At 41.4% G+C, this 26832-nt stretch overlaps 1 pseudogene; it reads left to right on the top strand.

The window, feature by feature from the left end:
* LOC8081629 overlaps positions 1 to 25470 on the top strand; it is a 59925-nt pseudogene extending 34455 nt beyond the window's left edge.

Genomic DNA, 26832 nt, shown 5'->3' with positions numbered 1-26832 from the left:
TGTCAACATCTTCATCAAGTGAGGTGAACATCCAGGGATCTCCGGTCATATGTTGAGTGCAACCACTATCAATTACCCAATGTGATCCACCGGTCTTGTAGTTCACCTACACACAAGAGATCAAGCTTGAGATTTAGGAACCCACATTTGCTTAAGGCCCTTGACCTTCTCTACTAGTTGCTTTGGCACCCAAATCTTCTTTGGCCTTTGCTTGTTGGGCGGCCCCATGAAGCTAACCTTGACCTTGCCACTCTTGTCTTTCCTTACAATGTAGTGAGCATTGAAGGCAAATGGTCTAGCATGCTTGGGCAAGGGTGGTGGTAGTGATGCCTCACACTCATGAGCAAAGTGTCCTTCTTGTCCACACTCAAAGCACCTCTTTGGCTTTAGCTTGCTTGGTTGATCATGAGTGGCTAGTGACTTGATGAGCTTTGTTTGATGAGCCTTGTAGCCAATCCCACTCTTGTCCATCTTCATGACGGTGTTCATGAATAGCTCACTTTGAAGGTCCTTTCCTTTTGTGAACTTTGCTAACCCCTTGGTTAGATGTTCCTTCTCTTTCTTGAGCTTGCTATTATCTTGAGTTAGCTTCTTGATGATTGGGTCATTGTTGTTTGCTAACTCTTCTAAGATGAATGACTCATCTTCTTCTTGCTTGTCATACATCAAACCAAGCTTGAGGTATTGATTCTCTTCTTTGAGCAACTTGTTCTAATATGCAAGCTTCTTGTCATGATCAAGTGACTCAATCACTATTGTGTTGTGCTTGGAATGCTCTTACAACTCTTTCTTGAGCATGGCATTTTCTTCCTTGAGCTTGATAGTGTCCTCATAGCTCTCAGCCACTACCACTTTCTTGCCCTTGCAATCAACACATTTGCTTGTGCTCTCCACAAGTAAGTCATCACAAGATGTGGCTACATCAAGCTTAGCAACATGGTTAGTAGCATCATGTGTTTCATTGATTGCAAGATCATAAGCTATATCAAGGTTGTCATAGTTTGCTTTTAGAGTTACAAGTTCTTCCTTCAAAGCTCTATGTCTAGTGATAAGCTCATCTTGAACACTCTCAAGTTTATCATGTTTTTCTTTGAGCTCTTTTAAAGAGAGTTTGAGCTCCTTGAGCTTAGTGGTCATGATCTCATTTTGATCTCTAAGCTCATCACTAGCTTCAAGCTTTGCTAGAAGTGATTCATTTTCAAGTTCAAGTTTTTCATTTTCACTTCTAGTTTTTCTTATGACCTTAGTGTATTTATTTAGCAATTTTACAAGTTCGTCATAAGATGGTGATTCATATTCACTATCACTCTCACTACTCTCATCCTCACTTTGTACCTTCCGGTCACCCGTAGCCATGAGGCATAGGTGTGTAGAGGATGTAGATGGTGGTGAAGATGATGGTGATGAAGCATCTATGGCAATGGCGGCAACCTTCTCATCATCACATTCGCTGCCGGAGGAGTCACCACTTGAGCTTTCAATGTCGGTGAGCCAATCACCAACAATGTAAGCCTTGCCATTCTTCTTCTTGTGGTACTCCTTCTTCTTGCCACCTTTCTTCTTGTATGGCTTCTTGTCATTCTTCTCATCATCACTTGAATCATCTTGCTCCTTGTTCTTCTTCTTGTACTTGTCCTTCTTGGGCTTTGGACATTGATGGGCAAGATGACCAAGTTCACCACAATTGTAGCAATCCATCTCGGAGATGGGCTTTCTCTTGCTACTTGTGAAGAACTTCTTCTTCTTGGAGTCAAAGTGACTCCATTCTTGTTGAGCTTCTTCAACATCTTGGTGGTTCTTCTCACCAAGAGGGCAATGGATGCATCATCATCACTAGAAGTTCATGACTCAACTTCAATCTTCTTGGCTTTGCCCTTGTGAGAATCTTTGAGGGCCAAGCCTTTCTTCTCCTTCTTGGCCGATGAGGAGCCATCTTGGGGGTTCATGTGCATGTACATCTCATGAGCATTGATCTTCCCCAATATGGATGTTGGCGTGGCGGTGGAGAGATCGCCTTGGTGAAGCACGGTTACTATGTGCCCATATTTCTCAACGAGAAGGACACATAGTATCTTCCTTGCCACATCCACCGGACTCATTTGATTGAGCCCTAGTCCATTTAGCTCCTCTACAATAACATTCAAGTGAGAATACATTTCATTAGCATTTTCTTTTGGAAGCATCTCAAATGTATTAAGCTTGGTCATCACAAGATGATAGCGTTCCTCACGCTTACTCTTGGATCCCTCATGGAGCGCACAAAGTTCCTTCCATAAAGCATGGGCAGTTTTGTGGTTCCGAACGCGGTTGAACACCTCTTTGCAAAGACCTCTAAAGATGTGGTTTTTGGCCTTTGCATTCCACTTCTCGTTTCCTTGTTCTTGTGGAGTAAGAACGACGTCTTTTGCCGGAGGGGTAAACCCTTCGGTCGTGGCTTTTAGGCACTTAATGTCACATGCCTCAAGGTATGACTCCATCCGTATTTTCCAATACGGGAAGACATCCCCATCAAACATGGGTGGCGGTCCATCCCCGTCAGACATCTTTCTCTAGGTGGTAAACCCTAAATAATGAGCACTAGGCTCCGATACCAATTGAAAGGATCAAGATGCCCAAGAGGGGGGGGGGGTGAATTGGGCTTCTCTAAAAATTTAAGCAACCTATAAGCTCAAATTCAACCCCTTGTGCCTAGTGTGACTAGAGAGCTACGGGATGAAAGTTTTGCAACCTAGTTCCAATCCTATTCTAGCATGGCAATTCTAGGAATGTAAAAACACAAAGTAGTTGCACAAAGTAAATGCTAGAAAATAAAGGAGTAGTGGGAGAAAATGCTCGGCGATGTTTTGCCGAGGTATCGGAGAGCCGCCACTCTCCACTAGTCCTCGTTGGAGCACCCGCGCAAGGGTCTTGCTCCCCCTTGGTCCGTGCATGGACCAAGTGCTCTCTACAGGCTGATTCTTTGACACTCCGTCGCGGTGAATCGCCCAAAACCGCTCACAAGCTTGACACGAGCCACCCACAAGAACTCCGGGCGGTCTTCGTGCCTCCAATCACCACCGAACCATCTAGGTGATGGCGATCACCAAGAGTAACAAGCAAAGAACTCACTTGACCCAAACAAGGTACTAGAGAGTGGTGGATGCACACTTGACTCTTGGAATTTCACTAGAGAAGGATTCTCACAAGAAATCTCTCAAATCTCAATCGTCTCTAGGCTATTGCTTCTCTCTTGATCCACAAAGTGTTTCTCAACTGTTCAAATGGGCAAGAGACCTCCCATGGACGAGATGAAGGAGTATAAATACACCCTACAAAGTCCAAGGGTCGGCCAACCGTTTTGCACTGAAAACGGGGTCACTGGACGCTGGTTATGTTGCACCGGACGCTCTACACCGAGCGTCCGGTGACCTCATAATGGCTAACTATACTCTATCTGACAGAGCACCGGATGCTACATCCTAGCGTCCGGTGACACCGTCCGGTCCTCGAAGGAACTTTACATCCTCCCTGAGTTTAGGACCGGACGCTACCCGACGAGTTCGGTGCTAGCGTCCAGTGACCTCGGTCATGTTTTGGACCTCCCTGGGTTTAGGACCGGATGCTACCCGGTGCGTCCGGTGCCTAACCCTGGGCACTCAGTCACTCTGACTGCAAATGACCTCACCGGACGCACTCACAGAGCATCCGGTGCCAACTTAGGCACCCAAACTTCGTCGAAATGCGACCGTTCCAAAACAAAGTTTGTTCCTCTCAATCTAAGGACTATCTCTGAGCTGCCTAGTGCTAGGTTTACCAAGTGTGCACCACACCTAAACCTAAAGCCTTGCCTAAGTCAAGCTACTAGATCAAAGCCCCTCTTAATAGTAAGGTCAAAGGAAAAACAAGGTCCTAAACTACTCTAAGTGCCCTTCTTCACCATATGGCACTTAGACCTAGTCTAGTCTTGACGATGTCCATCCATCTTTTGAAAAACGAAACGATTTCCACTATTAAGTAGGCATGTACGTCCCTATTCATCGAGTACCTATTACCATGACCTAACACTAATGACTTTGCCTCTGCAAAACACACGTTAGTCACAGTAATCAATATTGTCATTAATCACCAAAATCATTAGGGGCCTAGATGCTCTTTCACAAGCAATGCAACACTATGGCTCTCAACACTATATATAATGCAATTGATTCAAAAGTGTTTGAGCAAATCAAGTATTGTGATAGAGCAAGTGAAGTGTGGAAGAGATTGGAGGAAACATATGAGGGCACATCGGCGGTCAAGAGTGCAAAATTGTATATTCTCAAAGATAAATTGACAAGCTTCAAGATGAAAGATGATTAGAGCATTCCGGAGATGTTCCATAGATTGCAAGTAATTGTGAATGATTTAAAGGCCTTGGGTGAGAAGATAAGTGATGATGATGTATCCCATTGGTTCTTGATGTGTTTACCTCCAAGATTTAAGACACTAAGATTAATCATTATAAGAGGAGGATTGAAAGAACTTACCCCTAACCAAGTACTAGGTGATGTCATGACACAAGAGACATACCGTGTGGAAAGGGAAGGGGTTGACCAAGATGAGAAGAAGGATGATGACAAGAAAAAGAAAAGTGTGGCATTCAAGGCTAGTCCATCCAAGAGCAAGGGCAAGGCAAAGAAAGAAGAATCAAGTGAAGATGAGGAAGCTAGTGACATTGATGATGAAGCACTAGCTCTCTTTGTGCGCAAGTTTGGCAAATTTATGAATAAGAAGGGCTATGGTGCAAGAAAAAGAAGAGATCAAAATAAGAGTAAAGAATATGTGAGAAGATGCTACAAATGCAAGAGCAAGGATCACATTGTAGCGGATTGTCCCTACAATAGTGACAATGATGAGGATGAAAAAAAGAAGGAAAAGAAAGTAAAGAAGGAGAAGAAGGAGAAGAAAATGACATTCTAAAAGAAGAAGAAGGGTGGCGGCTATGTGGTGACTTGGGATAGTGATGCTTCTTCGGATATTGATGAAGTGATGATGATAAGAAATCCTGTTGATGCAAAAACGGATCTGCAAACACAAAGGGCTAATACTCGATTTAGACGTTGAGGCGTGCCAGCCGATTTGACCTAGCAATCGACAAAGGTGATAACTTGAATACTTTGGTCCTGACAACAGCGATGCGCCGGATGCCACGGCCAAGAGGTATTCACACAGAACTCGAGAATTCGCCGAGTATTGCTCGATGAATCCTTAAGAACTCATAAATAAAAGAAAATATGCGAGTTGACAAAGTTGTCGAAAAGTAGATGTAAAAGTAGATGTAAAACTTGTGTATGATATTGATTGATTGTCCTCTTACATCGCTACTAGGCCTATATTTATACTCTGTCCTAAAAAGTTACAACCGTATATGACTAGGATTTAATTCTAAACCAAACAGGACTCTTACATAAAGTAAACTCTAACAAATATGGAAAATAACCACCTATCTATCCTAGTGATCGGCATATCACCGTTGCCATCCTAGCAACTCCCACGTCTCCCTTCATCATCATCGGCATACTCTTCTCCATCGGCATCGGCAATCATCAACATCGGCAATCAATCAGCAACGATCATCGACTACCGTTAAGCTTAGCAACATCTTCCACCAATCATCCGGTCATCGACATCATCAGCTATCGACAATCTTCTTATTGGCTAGACACAACACCTCCCTGACTGCCAATCAAGTTTCACTGACCATTCTGACTTGTGCCCTAAAACGGTGTCAACAAATCCAAGAAGAAGGCACTTGCAAGCATCACCATCAACAATAAGCCTTCTCTCTTCGACACTCCTTCGACATGCCTCATGGCTAAACCCACTAAGGTATAATATGATGAAAGTGATGATGATTGTGAAAGTGATGATTGTAGGAGTGATGATGATGATGAAGAGTCAAAGGAAGAACTCATGGACATGTTGGAGAATGCTCACACATGTCTTGAGATGAAGAGAAAGGAGTGCAAATAATTGTGAAAAGAGCTCAAAGCTCTCAAGCAATCCTTTGATGAGCTCCAAGCTTCTCATGAGAGTCTAAGGGAAGACCATGACGAGCTTGGCAATACTCACTCTAAGCTTGAAAAGGCTCACTCCTCTCTCCTCGAGCAAGCTAAGAAAGAGGAAGTTATTGTGACTTGTGACAAGGGCTCTACATGTGATTTAATTAATGAATCTTTCATTGAGCCTATTATTATTGCTTCCACTAACTCTTCTTGTAGCACTTCCACTTCTACCTCATCTACTAGTGATGGTTTCACTTGTGATGCCATGTTAATAAATGAAAATGAGACTCTCAAGAAGGAGGTCAATGAGCTCACTCGCGCCTTAGGAAATGCCTCAGAGGCCCGCTTGCTAAAGTGCTTGGGTAGCCAAAGATTTTCTCTCAACAAAGAAGGATTAGGCTATACCACCAAGAAAGGCAAGGTGGCTTTTGCTACTCATAAAGCTAGCTTTGTGAAGGGCAATGGTTGGTTTTGCACTAGATGCAAGAAAGTTGGGCACATAGAGCAATATTACAAGAACAAGAACAAACCAAACAATGTATCCTCAATTAAATTTGATTCTTGTTATATGCTTACCAAAGGTGTTAATGGGGTGCAAGCTAGGTTCATTGGTGCACCAATTGTGGGCTCAAAGAAGAAAGCTATTTGGATACCAAACAGCTTAGTCACTAACCTTCAAGGACCCAAGAAAGTTTGGGTACCTAAAAAGAATTAATTTTCTTTTGTAGGTGAATTATAAAGCCGGAGGAAGGCATTAGGTTCTTGATAGTGGGTGCACTCAACACATGACCGGTGATTCAAGAATGTTCAATTAAATCAACACAATAATAATGATGGAATTCACAATATAACATTTGGTGATAATGGCAAAGGCAAGGTCAAAGGGCTTGGTAAGATTGCAATATCCAATGATTTGAGTATTTCAAATGTGCTACTAGTAGAGAGCTTGAACTTCAACCTATTGTCAGTAGCTCAACTTTGTGATCTAAGTTTCAGGTGCATATTTGGTGTGGATGATGTAGAGATCATAAGTGTAGAAGGCTCTAACTTGATATTCAAAGGATTTAGATATGAGAATCTATACTTGGTTGATTTCAATGCTAGTGAAATTCAATTATCAACATGTTTGCTCAATAAATCTAGCATGGGTTGGTTATGGCATAGAAGGCTTGGTCATGTTGGAATGAAACAATTGAATAAGTTGATAAAGCATGATCTAGTTAGAGGCTTGAAAGATGTCACATTTGAGAAAGATAAGCTATGTAGAGCATGTCAAGCCGGAAAGCAAGTTGGCAACACACATCCTAAGAAGTGCATCATGAGCACATCTAAGGCATTTGAGTTATTGCACATGGATTTATTTGGGCCAACAACATACACTAGTATTGGTGGAAATAAATATGGCTTTGTGATAGTGGATGATTTTACAAGGTATACTTGGGTATTCTTTCTTGTTGAAAGAGTGATGTGTTTGCAACTTTCAAATCATTTATCAACAGAGTACATAATGAGTTTGAAACAACCATCAAGAGAGTGAGAAGTGACAATGGTAGTGAATTCAAAAATACAAGAATTGATGAGTTATGTGATGACTTTGGAATTAAACATCAATTCTCAGCTAAATATACTCCACAATCAAAGGCCTTGTTGAGAGGAAGAATAGAACTTTAATTGATATGGCAAGGTCTATGCTTAGTGAATACAATGTTAGTCATTCTTTTTGGGCCGAAGCTATCAACACGGCTTGCTACTATAGCAACCACCTCTATTGTCATCCAATGTTGGAGAAGAGACCATATGAGATCTTGACTGGTAGAAAGCCCAATATTGCATACTTTTGGAGTTTTTGGTTGCAAATGCTACATATTGAAGAAAGGCACTAGATTCAGCAAGTTTGAAAAGAAATGTGATGACGGCTTCTTGCTTGGTTACTCCACTACTAGCAAAGCTTATAGAGTTTGGAATTTAGCTAATGGTACTCTTGAGGAAGTTCATGATGTGGAATTTGATGAAACAAATGGTTCCCAAGGTGAAGATGAGAATCTAGATGATGTGAGAGGTACTCATTTAGTCAACGCTATGAAGAACATGAATGTTGGTGATATAAGGCCTAGAGAGGTGATTGATGTTGAAGATAACAAAAATCAAGTGCTCTCTAACTCAAATGTGCAAGCTAGTGGTTCTCATGATATATCTCAAGCTAGTACAAGTGGTGCTCAAGTGAAAGATCAACAAGTGGCTAGTTCGTCATCTCAATCAAATGACCAACCAAGCGCAAGCAATCAAGTTCAAATACTCCAACCAAACAATATTGCAAGAGATCATCCATTGGATCATATCATTGGTGATATATCAAGAGGTGTGCAAACTAGATCAAGATTGGCATCATTTTGTGAACATTTCTCATTTGTATCATCCATTGAACCAAAGAAGATAGAAGAAGCTTTGAGGGATGTTGATTGGGTAAATGCTATGCATGAAGAGCTAAATAATTTTACTAGAAATCAAGTATGGGAGTTAGTAGAGAGGCCTAAGGATCATAATGTGATTGGAACTAAATGGGTCTTTCGAAATAAACAAGATCAAGATGGGATAGTAATAAGGAACAAAGCAAGATTGGTAGCATAAGGTTACACACAAATTGAAGGTCTTGACTTTGGAGAAACATATGCCCCAGTTGCTAGATTGGAAGCAATTAGGATCTTGTTAGCCTATGCTTGTGCTCACAATATCAAGCTATATCAAATGGATGTGAAGAGTGCATTCTTGAATGGATATATAAATGAGTTGGTTTATGTTGAGCAACCTCCCGGTTTTGAAGATGACAAGTACCCCAACCATGTTTACAAGTTGAAGAAAGTTTTGTATGGTTTGAAACAAGCACCTAGAGCATGGTATGTGTAACACCCCAAATTTTGCAATTTTCCAAAATAGGATGAATTGTTAATTTGTGTATTTTTGTGCCCATGAAATATAGGAAAAATAATATTTTTCTTTGAATTAAAATTTACTATAGGAGTTAACAACTTGTTTGAGCATGCATGCCGTTGCATTGGGTTTATTGTGATGAGTGGTTTTGACTAAAGTTTAAAAGGAATTCAAATTTGGTTTTGAAATGTGTTTTGTTTTAAAAGAAAAAGGGAAACAGAATTTAGAAAATGGAAAAGAATTTCCTCTCCCCCTCCCTGTATCGGGCTCGGCCCATTCTTTTTTTTCCCCGCGGCCTGCTTTCCCCTTCCCCCTTTCTCCTCTTCGCTCCGGCCCAGCGCCAGCTCGGCCCGCCTCGCGGCCCAGGAGGACAACCAGCGCCGCACACCTCCTCTCCCTTCGCCGCAGCGGATGACAGGGCGGGCCCGCGTTCCAGCGTCACTGCCAGGTGGGGCCCGGCAGTCAGAACTGTCCCCTACCTCAGTCTGGGTAGGACACGAGTCCGGTCGCACCCACCGCGCGCGATTCGCGCAAGCAATCCTTGCTCCGCACGTTTGCTCCTTTAAATAGCGGCCTCCGCTGCCCCGCGACCCCCTACTCCAATCCCCGAGCTGGTCGCATAAGCTCTCACCGAGAAAAACATCGCCAAAATCCACCCCGAAAGCTATCCGCCGCCGCGACGCATTTTGATCACCGTGAGTACCTTGCCGAGCCTCGTCTCTCTCTTGCGAAGTCGCTGAACCCCTCCTTTCGCGATTTCGTGTTTCCTATGTGTAGTTAACCCTCGCTGAACCTGTGCCGAAGCTCGCCGTTCGCCTATCTCTGTCGCAAGCACGCCCTAGTCTCTCCCCGACCTCGGTCTTGCCCTAGGTAAGTCCGCATCACGCTCCTCTACGCCCCAGTGCAAGCGGTTCACGTTCTACCGCCCTAAATCGCCGGACCGAACAACTCCGGCCGAGTCCGGCCATGGCGCCGCCGTGGGCACCTCCAACTCCGGCGGCCGCTCCCCTCTCATCCCCCCCGATCTAATCTCAACCATCCAAATGCGATCCAACGGTCTATATCAAAGCATACCCCTTCGGCCGATAATTTTTCAGAAAACCCCCCGTGCCTTTTAAAGAGTTAACCCGCGGTCCTTAGCGAATTTTTCAGAATACGTTTTCTAATTCTGAAAGCGTACTCCCGTCTGCTCAGTTTCAAAATACGCTTTCACAGCTTAAAAGCATACTCTGTGCTGGTTTATTCAAAATACGTTTTCAGGAAATTACAAGTTTGCCACTGGGTTTGTTTTACACATAAAATATTCATCTTAATTCCGTTTTGGCTCGTTCAAATTGCGTTGGTTTTGTCTTTGAAAGATCTACATGTTAGTAAAACTGTTTTCTCAGTTTGAAACTTTTTAATTCCGTGACCCAAATTAATTAATTGTTTTTCTAAAGAAAATCTTAGAAAATTCATATATTCTTCGTTTTAACTCCGTTTTGATCCGTTTAAATTTCGTTAGATTAGTTTTTGCATAATCTATAGATTAGTAGCTCTGTTATACATGCTTCCAACTTTTTTAAATCTGAACTTAGTTTTAATCTATTATTTTATTACACGAAATCTTAGGAAATCATAACTTCTCCGTTATAGCTCCGATTTTCGTGATCTTTACGTCTGAGTGATCGTAGAGCGATGTAGATTTGTTTTATAAAATTTTTATCTTTATTTGCTACTGTTAGTGTATTGTTATAATTATAGGTTTGTTTGCTTTGTATGATTGCCTCTGGATGATTGATGTTGATGTGATGACTGAGTTTAGTCGGTGAGCTTTTACGTGGTGATCAAGAAGCAGTTTGTGGAAGGTTTGGAACTAAAAGAAGGATCTAAGTTTCAAGGCAAGTATAGCATGGGATCATCCTTGTTTCCTAATAACTTTAATTACACTATTCATATTGCATGTGTCTCCTTTTTAAGGATTTCCTAGTATTGATCTTATACCTTGTCACCTATGGTTTTGCATTGGGTAGCTTATGCTAGTGCTCCACTAAACCATGATCTTGTAATTTGATTAAAGGATTATGCAATAAACATTAAAAGATGACTTTTTAGCAACGTTGGAAAAGAGGGCTAGAGCATTGGGCTATCTTTTGGTGCTCTAGTTTCTCTCCATAAGGACTTATCTGTATCTGACCATCCGGGACATACAGTACAACTGTGAGGGCTACATGGCTCTGGCTTTAGCTCAGGATGAGGACCTTTTCTAGCTTGTTAGTGGTTACCCTTGTGGCGCAAGTGGGGGATAGCACACCGTGGATTCCTGCGGGTGAGTCACACGGACTGACTAACGAAACCTAGCGGTCCTAACTTGTTAGACGAACCTTTGAAAGGCTTCATAGTGAACCCTGCCGGTCTTCCTTGGTAGTGGGCTAAGAGGTCGACGGGCCTCGGGCGAAAGGGTAAATCATGACTCACAGTGAAAGTGTACAACCTCTGCAGAGTGTAAAACTGATATATCAGCCGTGCTCACGGTCACGAGCGGCCTTGGACCAATAAAGAATAAATGATCACTAATGGCAAATCATTAATGTTATTATTGTTAATATGTTGTTTATGCTATTCTTTATTCACTTTACTTGATCATGAGTTTGCTTTGGGACTCGACAACTTGATTCTACTCAAATGCTAAAATTGTGACAACTAAAAGCTACATGCAGTTAAACCAGTGTCTAGCCTTTGAGCCTCATGAACCCTATGTTATTCTCGCTGAGTACGAGATGTACTTACACTTGCCTTTACATTTTGTTTGGATAAAAATCCCGGATGGGTACCAGTTTGCAAGTTTGGAGAAAAGTTTAGGCTTGTGCTCAACCAGTCAGTTGTCCCTGTGGATTTGGAGCTTTCGCCTGAAGATCGGAGTGTCTTTCTACTGTTTGCTATCTAAGGTTATATCTTTTATACTAAGTTCGTTATATATAAGCATTGTCTATTGGTATTACCCCTATTTGTGGCTATATGTGAGATTTGACTTCCTGGGCTCACATATGGTGTGTATCTGGTTTTGTTCTTAAAACCGGGTGCTACAAAGTGGTATCAGAGCAATGCTGACTGTAGGACGCAAGCCTAGATAGCAATGGTCGTTTTAGTCATCTTTGCTTCACTACATTCATGCTTACTATCTCACCCTTGCTATTTGCTAAAATTTCTATGCTTCTATCACCTAATTCTATTATAAAATTATTGCCTCCATTCTAACTCCCTCTTGGTCTAATTCCATAGATGGTTCGTAACGAAAAGTTTGCTCGCAACAACTCCGGAAGACCATGTTTGACTCGGGGTATTTATGGCTTAACGGAACCAGAATATGAGGAAGCTCGCCCTGTCCCATCAAGACATATTGGTTGGCGAAAGGAGTACTTTATCACATCCTTTAGTGGGGAAGATTTCTTTCACCCTCGGCTTGTGCGTATACTACAAGACCATTATCCTGAACAGCAAGCCAAGGTGGAGTATAAGTGCACTAAGTGGACTCATCCTAAGTATGAGAGCCACTGGAGCACAGAAGCACACATCACAAGGTGGAATGAGTTTACTGGTTCACGCATGGTGGAATCCATTCATTCGTCTCCCAGTGACCGTTTCAGTAAGCATGCTAGCATATCTGATGCTGCCCATCAAGCTCTTCTGGCATATCATGGAAAGCACTACGAAGAGAGGAAGAATGACAAACAAAAGTATCTACCTCGTCGTCCACCAGGCAATTTGCAATGTGTGATGGCTGACCCCTACTTGGAGCAGAATGAACAACTAAAGGAGATGGCTTTGACTATCCAAGTCATGCATCAAAAGCTAGAAGATAGTCAACTGGAATTGGCAGAAGTAAGGCAACACTATGAGGAAGCCCTTGATGAGATTGATGAGTGGAGAAACCGTGGTGGATTACCCAAGATCAATGAGGTGGAGGACATACCTCGCTTAACTCCACGCAAGAGATGCTACCCTGGATGCCGCTGCAGTCACACCGTGTTTAAGAAGTAGGAAGTTCCCCTTTGTAATAAACGTTAGTAGCAAAAGTTGAGTCTAGTCAATATGTGTGCTTTGTGAACCTTTAATGATTGTTTGGTTTGTCTTAGTGCTTATGTTTGAGTTGGATTTTTGTAATGAGTGCAATGATCTTGTGGGTTCTCCACAATTTCATTTAGTTTACAGGCCTAAGGTATAAGGATTAATGAAATAAATAGTTAGGTTTTAGTTTCTCTTGTTTCTTTGTCCTTGTCTTTTGGGAGCAACTTATCTTCTTCAGTTCAAATCCCTAATCTCGGAGGACCATAAAATCATGTGAAAATTCTGGGTGATAGTAGACTTCAAGATCCTTCTCTGACCACAAGAATCACTCCCATAGCTGTTGTGGTTTGGGAATTACGAAAATCATAAGATGGTACAGTTGAGCTGTCAGGAATCTGAACCAGTTTTAGTTGCCTACTGTTTTGGACAAATGTAACTCCGGAATTTGGGAAAAGGTTCTATAAGAAAGTTTTAGGTCTTTTGATAAGCTTTCCAATGATGTAAGATGCAACTTTATCGGATTAATAGAACTTGCGTTATGACATCTACAAGTTGCTGTTGCTGCGCAGTTCAAAATCTGGACAGTTCCAGTCAGTTCCTACTTTTCAGCCAACTTAGCATCCGAATCTGGAAAAGTGGGATATACAGAAGTTTTGGAGGACTTCATAAGCTTTTCAACCATGTGAGACTCGCCCCCATATGATCTAAGTAACTCGAGATATGACTTCTGCAAATTGTTGTACCGATGCTGAGACATTGTCGGGACGGATATCATGTATGGCTGTTTTACCTAGGTTTAATGACAGAAACTAAGGAAGCCTTCTATATGAAAGATGTAGGGAATTTGATAAGGTTTCTAGTGGTATAAGCTAAGACCCTATTGGATTAACAGAAAAGGAGTTATTTCTATCTTACTGCACTGGTGTTTTCATATCATGAGGAATTTCAGATTACTTGTACATATCAGTACACATGAGTTTCTCTTTGGAATTAGAAGATCTGATGATAATAAACCAACTTGAAAGATGGATTAAACTACCCATTTAGGCCTTAGTTTACCTTTTCTAAGGGGGGTAGTCTTATCAAAGGAGTTACAAGGAGAAGAATTGGTTAATGTTGGATCGTCGATAAGGACCTCAAGTGGTTGGTAAATTTGGTTTTGGTACAAGAAATTGTTCCATTGAAGTGTGCTAATATGGATGGAGATATAGGTCATTGCCGATACTCAAAGCTTGGAAGTGGTGCTTGTGAGAATCAGGTGACACCAAAGTCTACAAAGTTATACATGGGATGTGAGAGCGAAGCAATTCAACTATGATAGAGGTACCAATAGATGGGACTGAGTGATGAAACCCACTCCGGATCATGAGACTTGGTACAATGAATTTAAAAGACTATATGATGTGTAGCATCTAAACAGAATATGAGAGCTAGTCCATACTGTCCCCCGACCTATCATTTTAAGGGGGGTAGTACCTTGACATTATTGGTTAATGCCCTTTCAATTTATCATGAAATGAGGAGTTGTCTTTGGAGATATCCCATGATTATAATCAGCTATCCTGGCTCAAGTTAGTGAAATTGGTCACTTGACAACTTAGGAAGTGGATAAGCTGCATCTACTATTGATTCTACTGAAATTCAAAAAGCTTCATTGCTAAAGAGAGCATGAGCAGTATGTTCTAGTTCTCGTCTAGGAGATGTCATCCTTAATGATGGATTTAAGAAAGTTAAAGATACAAGAGTTGGAAACCACCAAAGGAAAGTGAATGGGACTTAGAGTTTTATAAATATGGCAAGAGGCTATCATAGGTTTGCTGGGGCCAATGTGATCTTGACATAAGAGTAAATAACAGATTGACTTGGAATGATAAGATTCTATCAGTGGTTCATGGAAAGTGTTATAAAGATTGACAAATAGAGTTATTTTATCCCAGCAAGACTTTAGATGTGCTCTACACAAGAAAAGTAAAGGCTTGTGCGTAAGTCAACTAAGTGGGTTGGATTAACTGACATGTAATGTGGAGGTATCCATAGTGGATCATGGAGATACTATCCTCTGGAATGTAGTAGTGATATTTGCGTAGAAGGTAAAGTATCTAAAGGGCATCTTTAGGAAAATGGATTTGAGTTGGTCACATCATTGATGGATTTGAGTAAATCAAGAGTTATGACTGGAAAAAAAATGCTATCACTTGAAGGAGAAAAAGCCCTTGCGAATGCTCAGAGCATAAAGAGTGTGCTAGAGAAGTTCAAATGACACTGAAATTTGAAGGGTTGAGTACTGCCAAATGAGCTTTACTAATACTCATTTTGGGGACCACAGGAATTGAAAAGATTACTTGGGAGATATGTTGTGAGCATGTGTATTGCAGTATGGTACAAAGAGGTCATCGTATGCGAAGTTTTCTTAGAACAACAGTTAGTAGAGGAGCCTTCAGTGGGAGCCATTTGAAGCCTGGTATGGATGTAAGAGTAGAACCCAGTTGATTTGAAATCAAACGGGAGAACACAAGTGTTTGGGCTAGAAGTTCTAAGTGATGTAGAACAACAACTGAGAGTGATCAGAGATAATCTAAGGGTGGCACAGTCTCGATAGAAGAGTTATGTTGACGCCTGAGAAAAGAATTAGTCCAAAGTGTGAAACTATGTGTATTTGGAGGTGTCACCTAAGAGAAGTGTGTGGAGGTTTAATATGAAAGAAAAGTTAGCACCAAGGTATGTCAGGCCTTTCAGGATGTAAGAAATATGGAACGAAGTGGCTTACCAAATAGAACTACCTAAAAGTTCAGGAGGAGTGAATGATGTCTTCCATGTGCCTCAACTTAAAGAAGTACTTGTGTGTGTCATAAGAGCGGATATCGTTAGAGGAATTGATTGTTAAATCAGATTTCACATACAAGAGTACCTAGTAAGAATTTTGGAAACAAGGTGACCAGGAGTTGGATATACAGGATGTACAAAGTCCAGTGGAATCAGTGCACTGAAGAGGAGGCTGTTTGTAATAGAGAAGAGGATCTAAGAAAAGCATATCCGCATTAGTTTGAGAAAGCACCAACCGAATCTCGAGAACGAGATTCATTTTAAGGGGGGTAGAATTGTAACACCCCAAATTTGGCAATTTTCCAAAATAGGATGAATTGTTAATTTGTGTATTTTTGTGCCCATGAAATATAGGAAAAATAATATTTTTCTTTGAATTAAAATTTACTATAGGAGTTAACAACTTGTTTGAGCATGCATGCCGTTGCATTGGGTTTATTGTGATGAGTGGTTTTGACTAAAGTTTAAAAGGAATTCAAATTTGGTTTTGAAATGTGTTTTGTTTTAAAAGAAAAAGGGAAACAGAATTTAGAAAATGGAAAAGAATTTCCTCTCCCCCTCCCTGTATCGGGCTCGGCCCATTCTTTTTTTCCCCCGCGGCCTGCTTTCCCCTTCCCCCTTTCTCCTCTTCGCTCCGGCCCAGCGCCAGCTCGGCCCGCCTCGCGGCCCAGGAGGACAACCAGCGCCGCACACCTCCTCTCCCTTCGCCGCAGCGGATGACAGGGCGGGCCCGCGTTCCAGCGTCACTGCCAGGTGGGGCCCGGCAGTCAGAACCGTCCCCTACCTCAGTCCGGGTAGGACACGAGTCCGGTCGCACCCACCGCGCGCGATTCGCGCAAGCAATCCTTGCTCCGCACGTTTGCTCCTTTAAATAGCGGCCTCCGCTGCCCCGTGACCCCCTACTCCAATCCCCGAGCCGGTCGCATAAGCTCTCGCCGAGAAAAACATCGCCGTGATCCACCCCGAAAGCTATCCGCCGCCGCGACGCGTTTTGATCACCGTGAGTACCTTGCCGAGCCTCGTCTCTCTCTTGCGAAGTCGCTGAACCCCTCCTTTCGCGATTTCGTGTTTCCTATGTGTAGTTAACCCTCGTCGAATCTGTGCCGAAGCTCGCCGTCCGCCTATCTCCATCGCGAGCACGCCCTAGTCTCTCCCCGACCTCGGTCTTGCCCTAGGTAAGTCCGCATCACGCTCCTCTACGCCCCGGTGCAAGCGGTTCACGTTCTACCGCCCTAAATCGCCGGACCGAACAACTCCGGCCGAGTCCGGCCATGGCGCCGCCGTGGGCACCTCCAACTCCGGCGGCCGCTCCCCTCTCATCCCCCCCGATCTAATCTCAACCATCCAAATGCGATCCAACGGTTTATATCAAAGCATACCCCTGCGGCCGATAATTTTTCAGAAAACCCCCCGTGCCTTTTAAAGAGTTAACCCGCGGTCCTTAGCGAATTTTTCAGAATACGTTTTCTAATTCCGAAAGCGTACTCCCGTCTGCTCAGTTTCAAAATACGCTTTCACAGCTTAAAAGCGTACTCTGTGCTGGTTTATTCAAAATACGTTTTCAGGAAATTACAAGTTTGCCACTGGGTTTGTTTTACACATAAAATATTCATCTTAATTCCGTTTTGGCTCGTTCAAATTGCGTTGGTTTTGTCTTTGAAAGATCTACATGTTAGTAAAACTGTTTTCTCAGTTTGAAACTTTTTAATTCCGTGACCCAAATTAATTAATTGTTTTTCTAAAGAAAATCTTAGAAAATTCATATATTCTTCGTTTTAACTCCGTTTTGATCCGTTTAAATTTCGTTAGATTCGTTTTTGCGTAATCTATAGATTAGTAGCTCTGTTATACATGCTTCCAACTTTTTTAAATCTGAACTTAGTTTTAATCTATTATTTTATTACAGGAAATCTTAGGAAAATCATAACTTCTCCGTTATAGCTCCGATTTTCGTGATCTTTACGTCTGAGTGATCGTAGAGCGATGTAGATTTGTTTTATAAATTTTTTATCTTTATTTGCTACTGTTGGTGTATTGTTCTAATTATAGGTTTGTTTGCTTTGTATGATTGCCTCTGGATGATTGATGTTGATGTGATGACTGAGTTTAGTCGGTGAGCTTTTACGTGGTGATCAAGAAGCAGTTTGTGGAAGGTTTGGAACTAAAAGAAGGATCTGAGTTTCAAGGCAAGTATAGCATGGGATCATCATTGTTTCCTAATAACTTTAATTACACTATTCATATTGCATGTGTCTCCTTGTTAAGGATTTCCTAGTATTGATCTTATACCTTGTCACCTATGGTTTTGCATTGGGTAGCTTATGCTAGTGCTCCACTAAACCATGATCTTGTAATTTGATTAAAGGATTATGCAATAAACATTAAAAGATGACTTTTTAGCAACGTTGGAAAAGAGGGCTAGAGCATTGGGCTATCTTTTGGTGCTCTAGTTTCTCTCCATAAGGACTTATCTGTATCTGACCATCCGGGACATACAGTACAACTGTGAGGGCTACATGGCTCTGGCTTTAGCTCAGTATGAGGACCTTTTCTAGCTTGTTAGTGGTTACCCTTGTGGCGCAAGTGGGGGATAGCAGACTGTGGATTCCTGCGGGTGAGTCACACGGACTGACTAACGAAACCTAGCGGCCCTAACTTGTTAGACGAACCTTTGAAAGGCTTCATAGTGAACCCTGCCGGTCTTCCTTGGTAGTGGGCTAAGAGGTCGACGGGCCTCGGGCGAAAGGGTAAATCATGACTCACAGTGAAAGTGTACAACCTCTGCAGAGTGTAAAACTGATATATCAGCCGTGCTCACGGTCACGAGCGGCCTTGGACCAATACAGAATAAATGATCACTAATGGCAAATCATTAATGTTATTATTGTTAATATGTTGTTTATGCTATTCTTTATTCACTTTACTTGATCATGAGTTTGCTTTGGGACTCGACAACTTGATGCTACTCAAATGCTAAAATTGTGACAACTAAAAGCTACATGCAGTTAAACCAGTGTCTAGCCTTTGAGCCTCATGAACCCTATGTTATTCTTGCTGAGTACGAGATGTACTTACGCTTGCCTTTACATTTTGTTTGGATAAAAATCCCAGATGGGTACCAGTTTGCAAGTTTGGAGAAGAGTTTAGGCTTGTGCTCAACCAGTCAGTTGTCCCTGTGGATTTGGAGCTTTCGCCTGAAGATCGGAGTGTCTTTCCGTTGTTTGCTATCTAAGGTTATATCTTTTATACTAAGTTCGTTATATATAAGCATTGTCTATTGGTATTACCCCTATTTGTGGCTATATGTGAGATTTGACTTCCTGGGCTCACATATGGTGTGTATCTGGTTTTGTTCTTAAAACCGGGTGCTACAGTATGAGAGGTTAAGGGATTTTCTACTCTCTAAAGGGTTTATTATGGGTAAGGTTGACACCACTCTCTTCACTAAAAAGATAGGCAAGGATATTTGTGTTGCATATCTATGTCGATGACATTATACTTGGCTCAACCAATCAAGAATTTTGTAAAGAATTTGGAGATATGATGGCAAATGAGTTTGAGATGTCCATGGTTGGAGAGCTTAGTTACTTCCTTGGTCTTCAAATTAAGCAAATAAAGAATGGTACATTTGTGAGTCAAGGCAAGTACATCAAAGATATGCTAAAAAAGTTTGGAATGGATGATGCTAAAGCTATTAGTACACCTATGGGAACTAATGGAAACTTAGATAGTGATGCTAGTGGCAACATGGTGGATCAAAAGTTGTATCGGTCTATGATTGGAAGCCTACTCTATGTGACTGCATCAAGGCCGGATGTGATGTTTAGTGTATGCATGTGTGCTAGATTTCAAGCCTCACCAAGAGAAAGTCATTTGAAGGCAACAAAAAGAATATTGAGGTACTTGAAACATACACAAAATGTTGGATTGTGGTATCCCAAAGGAGCAAATTTTGAGTTGATTGGTTATTCTGACTCTGACTATGCGGGATGTAAAGTTGAGAGAAAGAGCACATCAGGCACATGTCAATTATTGGGAAGGTCACTTGTATCTTGGTCATCAAAGAAGCAAAATAGTGTAGCACTTTTAACCGCCGAAGTAAAGTATATTTCAGCTGGTAGCTGTTGTGCTCAATTACTTTGGATGAAGGCTACTTTGAATGATTTTGGAATCAAGTTCAAGCAAGTGCCATTGCTATGTGATAATGAGAGTGCCATGAAGCTCACCAACAACCCAGTTCAACATTCAAAAACAAAGCATATAGATGTTCGTCATCATTTCATAAGAGATCATCAACAAAAAGGGGACATTTGTATGGAGAGTGTGGGCACCGAAGATCAACTTGCCAATATATTCACCAAGCCACTTGATGAGAAGAGGTTTCGCAAGCTAAGGAATGAATTGAACATACTTGACTTCTCAAATATGTGTTGATGCATCCCCACAATATGACATGCCTCACCTTCAAGCAAAGCAAGGTAAAATTGTTTGACATGTCACCCATCCTTTGCTAAGGACTTGTTTTGTGCATCTAGTCATTCCTCACATGTCCTAGGCTCATTTATAAAAATAAAATGAATTTGATGCTTGTATGGTACCACTATTGCTTCTATGTTTGAAATGATCTAGTGGTACTATATGACATGTTTGTGGACTTGCAATCCTAGTGTTTGATCTAGAAAATGAGCTATAAGTGTTTAACTCAACATTGTCAAGATAACCCTTGAAATGAGGTGTGAAAAAGCTTGTTATTGGATCAAACCGAGTTAAATGTCTTAGGAAAGTAATCTAGATTGAACCAAATTTAGGAAAATGATCCTCACATAACATGGTTTCATACAACCTATCTAAAATTTGAGCTCACCTTTTGTGGTCATCGATGACAAAGGGGGAGAAGTAATTCCCAAAGATAGGTTTTACTAAAAGAAGGGGATCAAATTATTTTGAAGCACACAAGTAGGGGGAGCAAGCTCATAAACTTGTATGTTGCATTTGGATGTGCATTACATATGCTTCCTTGCATAGCACAATTTTTTTAATACATGCTTGTGTGATGTATGCTAGTTGTAAAATTGATTGATGAAATGAAAAACTAGCATGTATAGGATGATAGTTAGATATAACTTGCATATTTTATGTTTTACAAGTGGTACTAGAGCTTTGTTTATAATGTTGATCTCACGAGGTATCTAGTGTTTATGTTTGTAAGAGCTATCTAACTAACCGTGGTGCTAAGGATGGTGTTCAAATGGCAACTCCGATTGGTATCACGCTTCAAAGGTCCATTCTTTACACCTTAGCATCATTTGGTAGTCATTGTCTCCTATGTTTCCTATCTAAACATATGTGCAAGCTTTCAAATCTAAACTCTTAGCACATATGTAAGGGGAGCCAATGCTACCAATTTGGGTTTATGAAACTTGTCCATATCCTTTACACATGGTAAAATGCTTGGGCAAGCAACATGAACCTAAAAAGATTTTATTGAATATCTTTGTGAAAAGGTTGTCATCAATTACCAAAAAGGAGGAGATTGAAAGCCCAAGTTTGGTTTTGGATAATTGATGAAACCTATGTGTACTAACCTTTGTCATGAGTAAAATATAAAGATAGGTTGGTATACACCAAGTGATGGAGCTACATGATGGTCATGGTGACGGAGGTGACCAAAAGATGATATTCAAGTGCTCCAACTTGGAAAATAAGAAAGAGAAAAATAAAATGGGCTCAAGCAAAGGTATTTTTAATAGGGCCATTTTGTTTTGTCACTCAAGACACCTAGAGGGTGTGAGTGGATTTAGGATAGATAACCGTACTATAAAGAGGAGAAATCTTTAATTGCAATGGTTATCTAGTGCCACTAAATATGAATCTCATTTGCATATATCTAGCACTTAGTGACGTGGTGAGCTGCATGAGAAAGCCTAAAAATATTTGTGAAAAGCTAATTTAAATGTCTAATTTATTTTGGAATATTTTGGTGATATTAGCTACTTGAAAAGGTGCTGAAAATTCACAGAAGGTGAACTGCTGTGCAAACGCAAAAGAACTGAAAGCTACTGAAACAAGCTGAAAAGTTTTTGTAAGTAGCTGAAACAAGTTGAAAGCAGTTGGAACCAGCTAAAACTAGTGCACAACTTAACAGCAAGTAAGTGAAAGCCTTTCCAAGAAGCTGGAAGCAGTTGTGACTAGTTAGAACCAATTAAATTCAGTGCACAGCTCAACAACAAGCGAATGAATGTGATTGCAGGTAACTGGAAGCAGTCGCAACCAGTTAAATCTAGTGTGTAGTCCAACAGCAGATAGGTGAAATAAAGTTGGAAACAGTTGCTGCTTGCTGTCTGTCTCGTGCGTAGGAAGAAAAAGGCATAGACCATGCTTGCATGCATTGCATGTTGTGGAGCTCTTGCCACATTAAATGAGAGAGAAATAGAAAGGTGTTTTGCATGCTTGCATACATGCGTGAACACACTTTGAGAAAAGGGGGCAGCTATTGACCTTTGCTATTCATAGCAAGAGTCCATTCAAGTACAAGGAGGTACTTAATTATTTTATGGTACAGCTCATCCCATTCAGAATAGAGAGTGGCAGGCGTGCATGCGCGTGGACTGCTGGAGGTTGCAGCTCTTTGCCACTTGCTCATTTATTTGATGGGGCCCATTGCTGAGAGAATATAGAGAGTCACTCAATGCCTATGCTGCTGCCCGTTGTGGCAAACTCTACTGTAGTTGCCCGTTGGGAGAGCTGGCTGACCAAGTAATTTAGGCCGAGCGCTCCTCTTCCTCTCCCTCTGGCTCTCGCGAATACAGAATAGAATGCTTTACTTCTTTCTTTCTAGAGAACAGAGAACTCGAGCTCCCCTCTCCTATCTCTCCCAAGTGCTAATCCTACGAGAGATTTTTAAGAGGCCTACGTGATTGATCCAGTGAACTCGTGAGCATCTCCTCTCTCTCCTCTCCCTCTCATAGCTTGGTGCTCATCTGAGAGAGGATTGAGGAAAACTCTAGGTGCATTTGAAACTGCATATTGTTGTGGCACTAGTGATTATTGTGATTGTGGATTTCTTATTACTCTTGGTGATTGCCGTCACCTAGACAGTTGTGGATTTATTGATTGGTGAGGGGATTTGGTGATTGTGTCCGCCCCCAATCAAGGTGATATTTGTGAGGGGTTCTTGGGCTTATTCCCCGGCGGAGTGCCAAAAGCCACTCTAGTGGATTGCTCGTGTCATTGAGCTATCTCACTTGTTGGTAGGTTCTTGTGGTGCCCATTTGTTGGGATAGGTTTGTGAAACACCTATTAGCCACCGAACCACCAAGTGTTGGTCGACACAATGGGGATTAGCATGCCGGCAAGCACGTGAACCTCAGGAGAAAAATATTGGTGTCAATATTGTGATTGGTATTCTCCCGGTGAATATATTGATACACATTGTGATTGGTTCATCCTCTACACATCGGTATAATTATCACTCATCTCTTTACTTTCTTGCAAACTAGTTGTAACTAGTGGTACCTAATTTTAGCTAGTTGTAATTAGTTGTAGAAAGTAGTGACATAGCCATTGATTGTGTCTAGTGATCATAGCAACTAGAATTATTGGATAGGTGGCTTGCAACTCTTGTAGAGCTTGAGCAAAATTGCTTTACGCCTTTTGTTATATTAATACTTTGCTCTAGTGCTTTGTAGATTTTTAAAATAGGCTATTCACCCCCCTCTAGCCATATTAGGACCTTTCAAGGATGCCAACCATCGCTTGCCTGTCCCGTGACCTCTTCACCTTGTCACCTCCAGGATCAATGGTGTCCCATATCTCTAGCGTCTCAAAGTTGCATTGCAACATCTTCGCCCACTCGGCATAATTCGAGCGAGACAACATTGGCCACATGAGCGAGCTCTTGCGGACACGGTCACCACCGCTGGCACCTTGCTCACCGATCCTTCAGATCGAATCAGTTCTTCTCGTAGGCAGGCGACCTCTCCACGCGATGCCTTGCACCACCGTGACACCATCTCGCCGGAAGACACCACCCTTCGCTCTGATACCACGTGTTGGCGTTGACCACTGCCGGCGACACGACGTCGACGGACAAGACGCGACTTGTCTGACCTGGAACGAGTTCACGGTCACCACGAATAGAATATTCGACAGACAAACTGTTTTAAGCCGCTATGGCGTGACCTGACCAAGACTCCTTTATTGATATATATATATAGGCTGGTGTTCCATCCAACTAGGATCCCCACCACGCCCGCTCAGCTGCGTCGTGCTTGTCTAAGCACGGAAACGTTTACATGCGTGACGTGGCGAGATCGGACACTGACCTCGTCGTGAACGCAGCACGAGTCCGGTCTATACATTGCATGATCTAACTAGCTAACCAAGCTTCTTATACTGCTATGATATGCAACTAACTTAGCTAATATAGTGGAACATAATATGCACAGGATTATGGCTAACAGAACTCACCAAGGTCAATTTCTCCAACTTAACCAATCTAAAAACCTTAGATCTTATGGGGAACAAATTCAATGGAACAATTCCAGAAAGCATATACTCATGCAAAAATCTAACTGCGTTGCGACTATCCTTCAATAGGTTCCACGGCCAGTTGTCAAGAAAAATCAGCAATTTGATGTCCCTCTCATTCCTATCCCTTGTTGACATTTCCCTTACAAATATCACAAGTGCATTTCAGATCCTTAAGAGTTGCAGGAACCTGACCACCTTGCTAATTGGACTCAACTTCAAGCGTGAAGTCATGGCAGAGGATGATAGAATTGATGGCTTTGAGAATCTTCATGTTTTTTCAATAACTAGCTGTTCTTTGTCTGGAAAAATACCTCCTTGGTTATTGAAGCTCAAAACTTTGGAGGTGTTATCTTTATCCAACAATCAATTGTCTGGATCAGTACCTGATTCCATAAGGAACCTAAACTCCCTCTTCTATATAGATTTGTCAAACAACAGCTTCACAGGCAAAATTCCAACAGTTCTAATGGAGATGCCGATGCTAAAAACAGGCAGTGTTACAGCAGAGGTCTTTGAGCTACTTGTTTATAAGCTTCATACACCAAAAACACTTCAATATCGCATACCTAGTGCGTTTCCTAAATTGCTGAAACTAGGCAATAATAACTTCACTGGTGAGATCCCCAAAGAGATTGGTCAGTTGGAAGGGCTCCTTTCACTTGATTTGAGCTTCAACAAATTAACTGGAGAGATCCCAGAGTCTATTTGCAACATCACAAACTTGTAGGTGCTCGACTTATCAAGTAATGATTTCACTGGTACAATTCCAGCTGCACTGAACAACCTGCATTTCCTGTCTCAATTCAATGTTTCTGATAATGACCTAGAAGGGATTATTACAATGAGGCTAAAGATCGCACAAGGAGTAGGCCAGGGTCTATCACACATCCATAATGTCTGCAAGCCTCACATTATCCACCGTGATATCAAATCCAGTAACATCCTGCTGGATAAAGACTTCAAAGCCTATCTAGCAGACTTTGGGCTAGCCAGATTGATCCTTCCCGATAAAACTCATGTCACGACTGAATTGGTTGGCACTCTTGGTTACATCCCCCTGAGTATTGTCAAGGTTAGGTGGCCACCATTAGAGGTGACATGTACAGTTTTGGGGTAGTGCTGCTAGAGCTGCTCACAGGCCAGCGTCCTGTTCCAATCTCATATAAATTCAAAGAACTCGTCCAGTGGGTGCACGATATGAGATCCCAAGGAAAGCAGCTCGAAGTCCTAGATCCGGCACTCCAAGGCACAGGGTATGAAGAGCAAATGTTGAAGGTGCTTGAAGCTGCTTGCAAGTGTGTGAACCATAATCCTAGCATGAGGCCAACGATACAGGAAGTGGTCTCTTGCCTGGACAGCAAAGATGCCAACCTATGGATATAAAATTCAATCAGCATAGAGTGAAACTGCATAATAAATTGTAGGGCAATGCTACGGTATACTCTTTACTTCCTACGAGGTAATACCTCAAAAGAATCTGAGCCGTTGATTTTTTTTATTTTTAAAATTAATTAGTTAACTTAAGAAAAGAGAAAAAGATCTCAGATCGTTAAATCAAGGGAGAGACATGAGTGGGCGCATGGCCTTTCCTTGTTTGTTCCATGACGTGTGCAGCTCTCCATGCATGCGATATTATTTTATTTGAAAAATTTAGACCAATGCAAATAAAAACTAATACTACATGTGAATACGTTGTATTTTGTATTATTTTGTTCGACAAATTTAGACCAACGCAAAAAAAAACTAATACACATAATAAAAGATGTCATGCACCTCGTATTTGGTATTATTTTGTTTGAAAAATTAAGGCCAAAGCAAAGAACACACATTTTCTTTTGATCACTTTATAAAAAAGTCACACATTAAATCATGATGTTGTACACAACTTTGTCTATACCACGTTGTGTCACATTTAAAACAATTATTGCTAACTTCCATCGTGCCAAAAAAATATATCAGCACAAAACTTTCCAAAAAGAAGTAGACAACATATTTGGACACTTCATTTTCTTCCAAAATTAAAAACAATTAAATATAGTTTAATTATTACCTCTTATGAAGTAATATATGGTAAAAACAATCAGATCGACGGTTTATGGTTATTTGGGTGTACCATAGCAAAGGCCTAAATTGTATTTTGAGTGCACAAAGTAGAGTGACCTACTATCTGATCACATCACTTTTTTTGTACAATAACAGACTGCTAAACTCCTCTTGCAATGTATCTCCTTTTTCTGCTCTCATGAACTATTGTCCATGCCGAGTGATTTTAAAGAAGCTAAAATTTTACACAGGTGATCCTTAAACCAAAAGTAGTTTCATGCATAATTGTGGTATCAAAATTTCAGTTGTATTGTAACTAATTAATTGTTTTCTACTCTTTTCTGCCCTTGTTTCACAATTGTAATGGTGTACTTTCCACACGGCCTACCTAGTGCCTACTGCAATTTTGATTAGAGAAAAAAAATCTTCCTTTTTT

The sequence above is a fragment of the Sorghum bicolor genome, chromosome 4 (genome assembly GCF_000003195.3).
Source record: "Sorghum bicolor cultivar BTx623 chromosome 4, Sorghum_bicolor_NCBIv3, whole genome shotgun sequence".
Lineage (NCBI taxonomy): Eukaryota > Viridiplantae > Streptophyta > Magnoliopsida > Poales > Poaceae > Sorghum > Sorghum bicolor.
The sequence above is the reverse complement of the archived record's forward strand: the minus strand, read 5'-3'. Positions and strand labels throughout refer to the sequence as shown.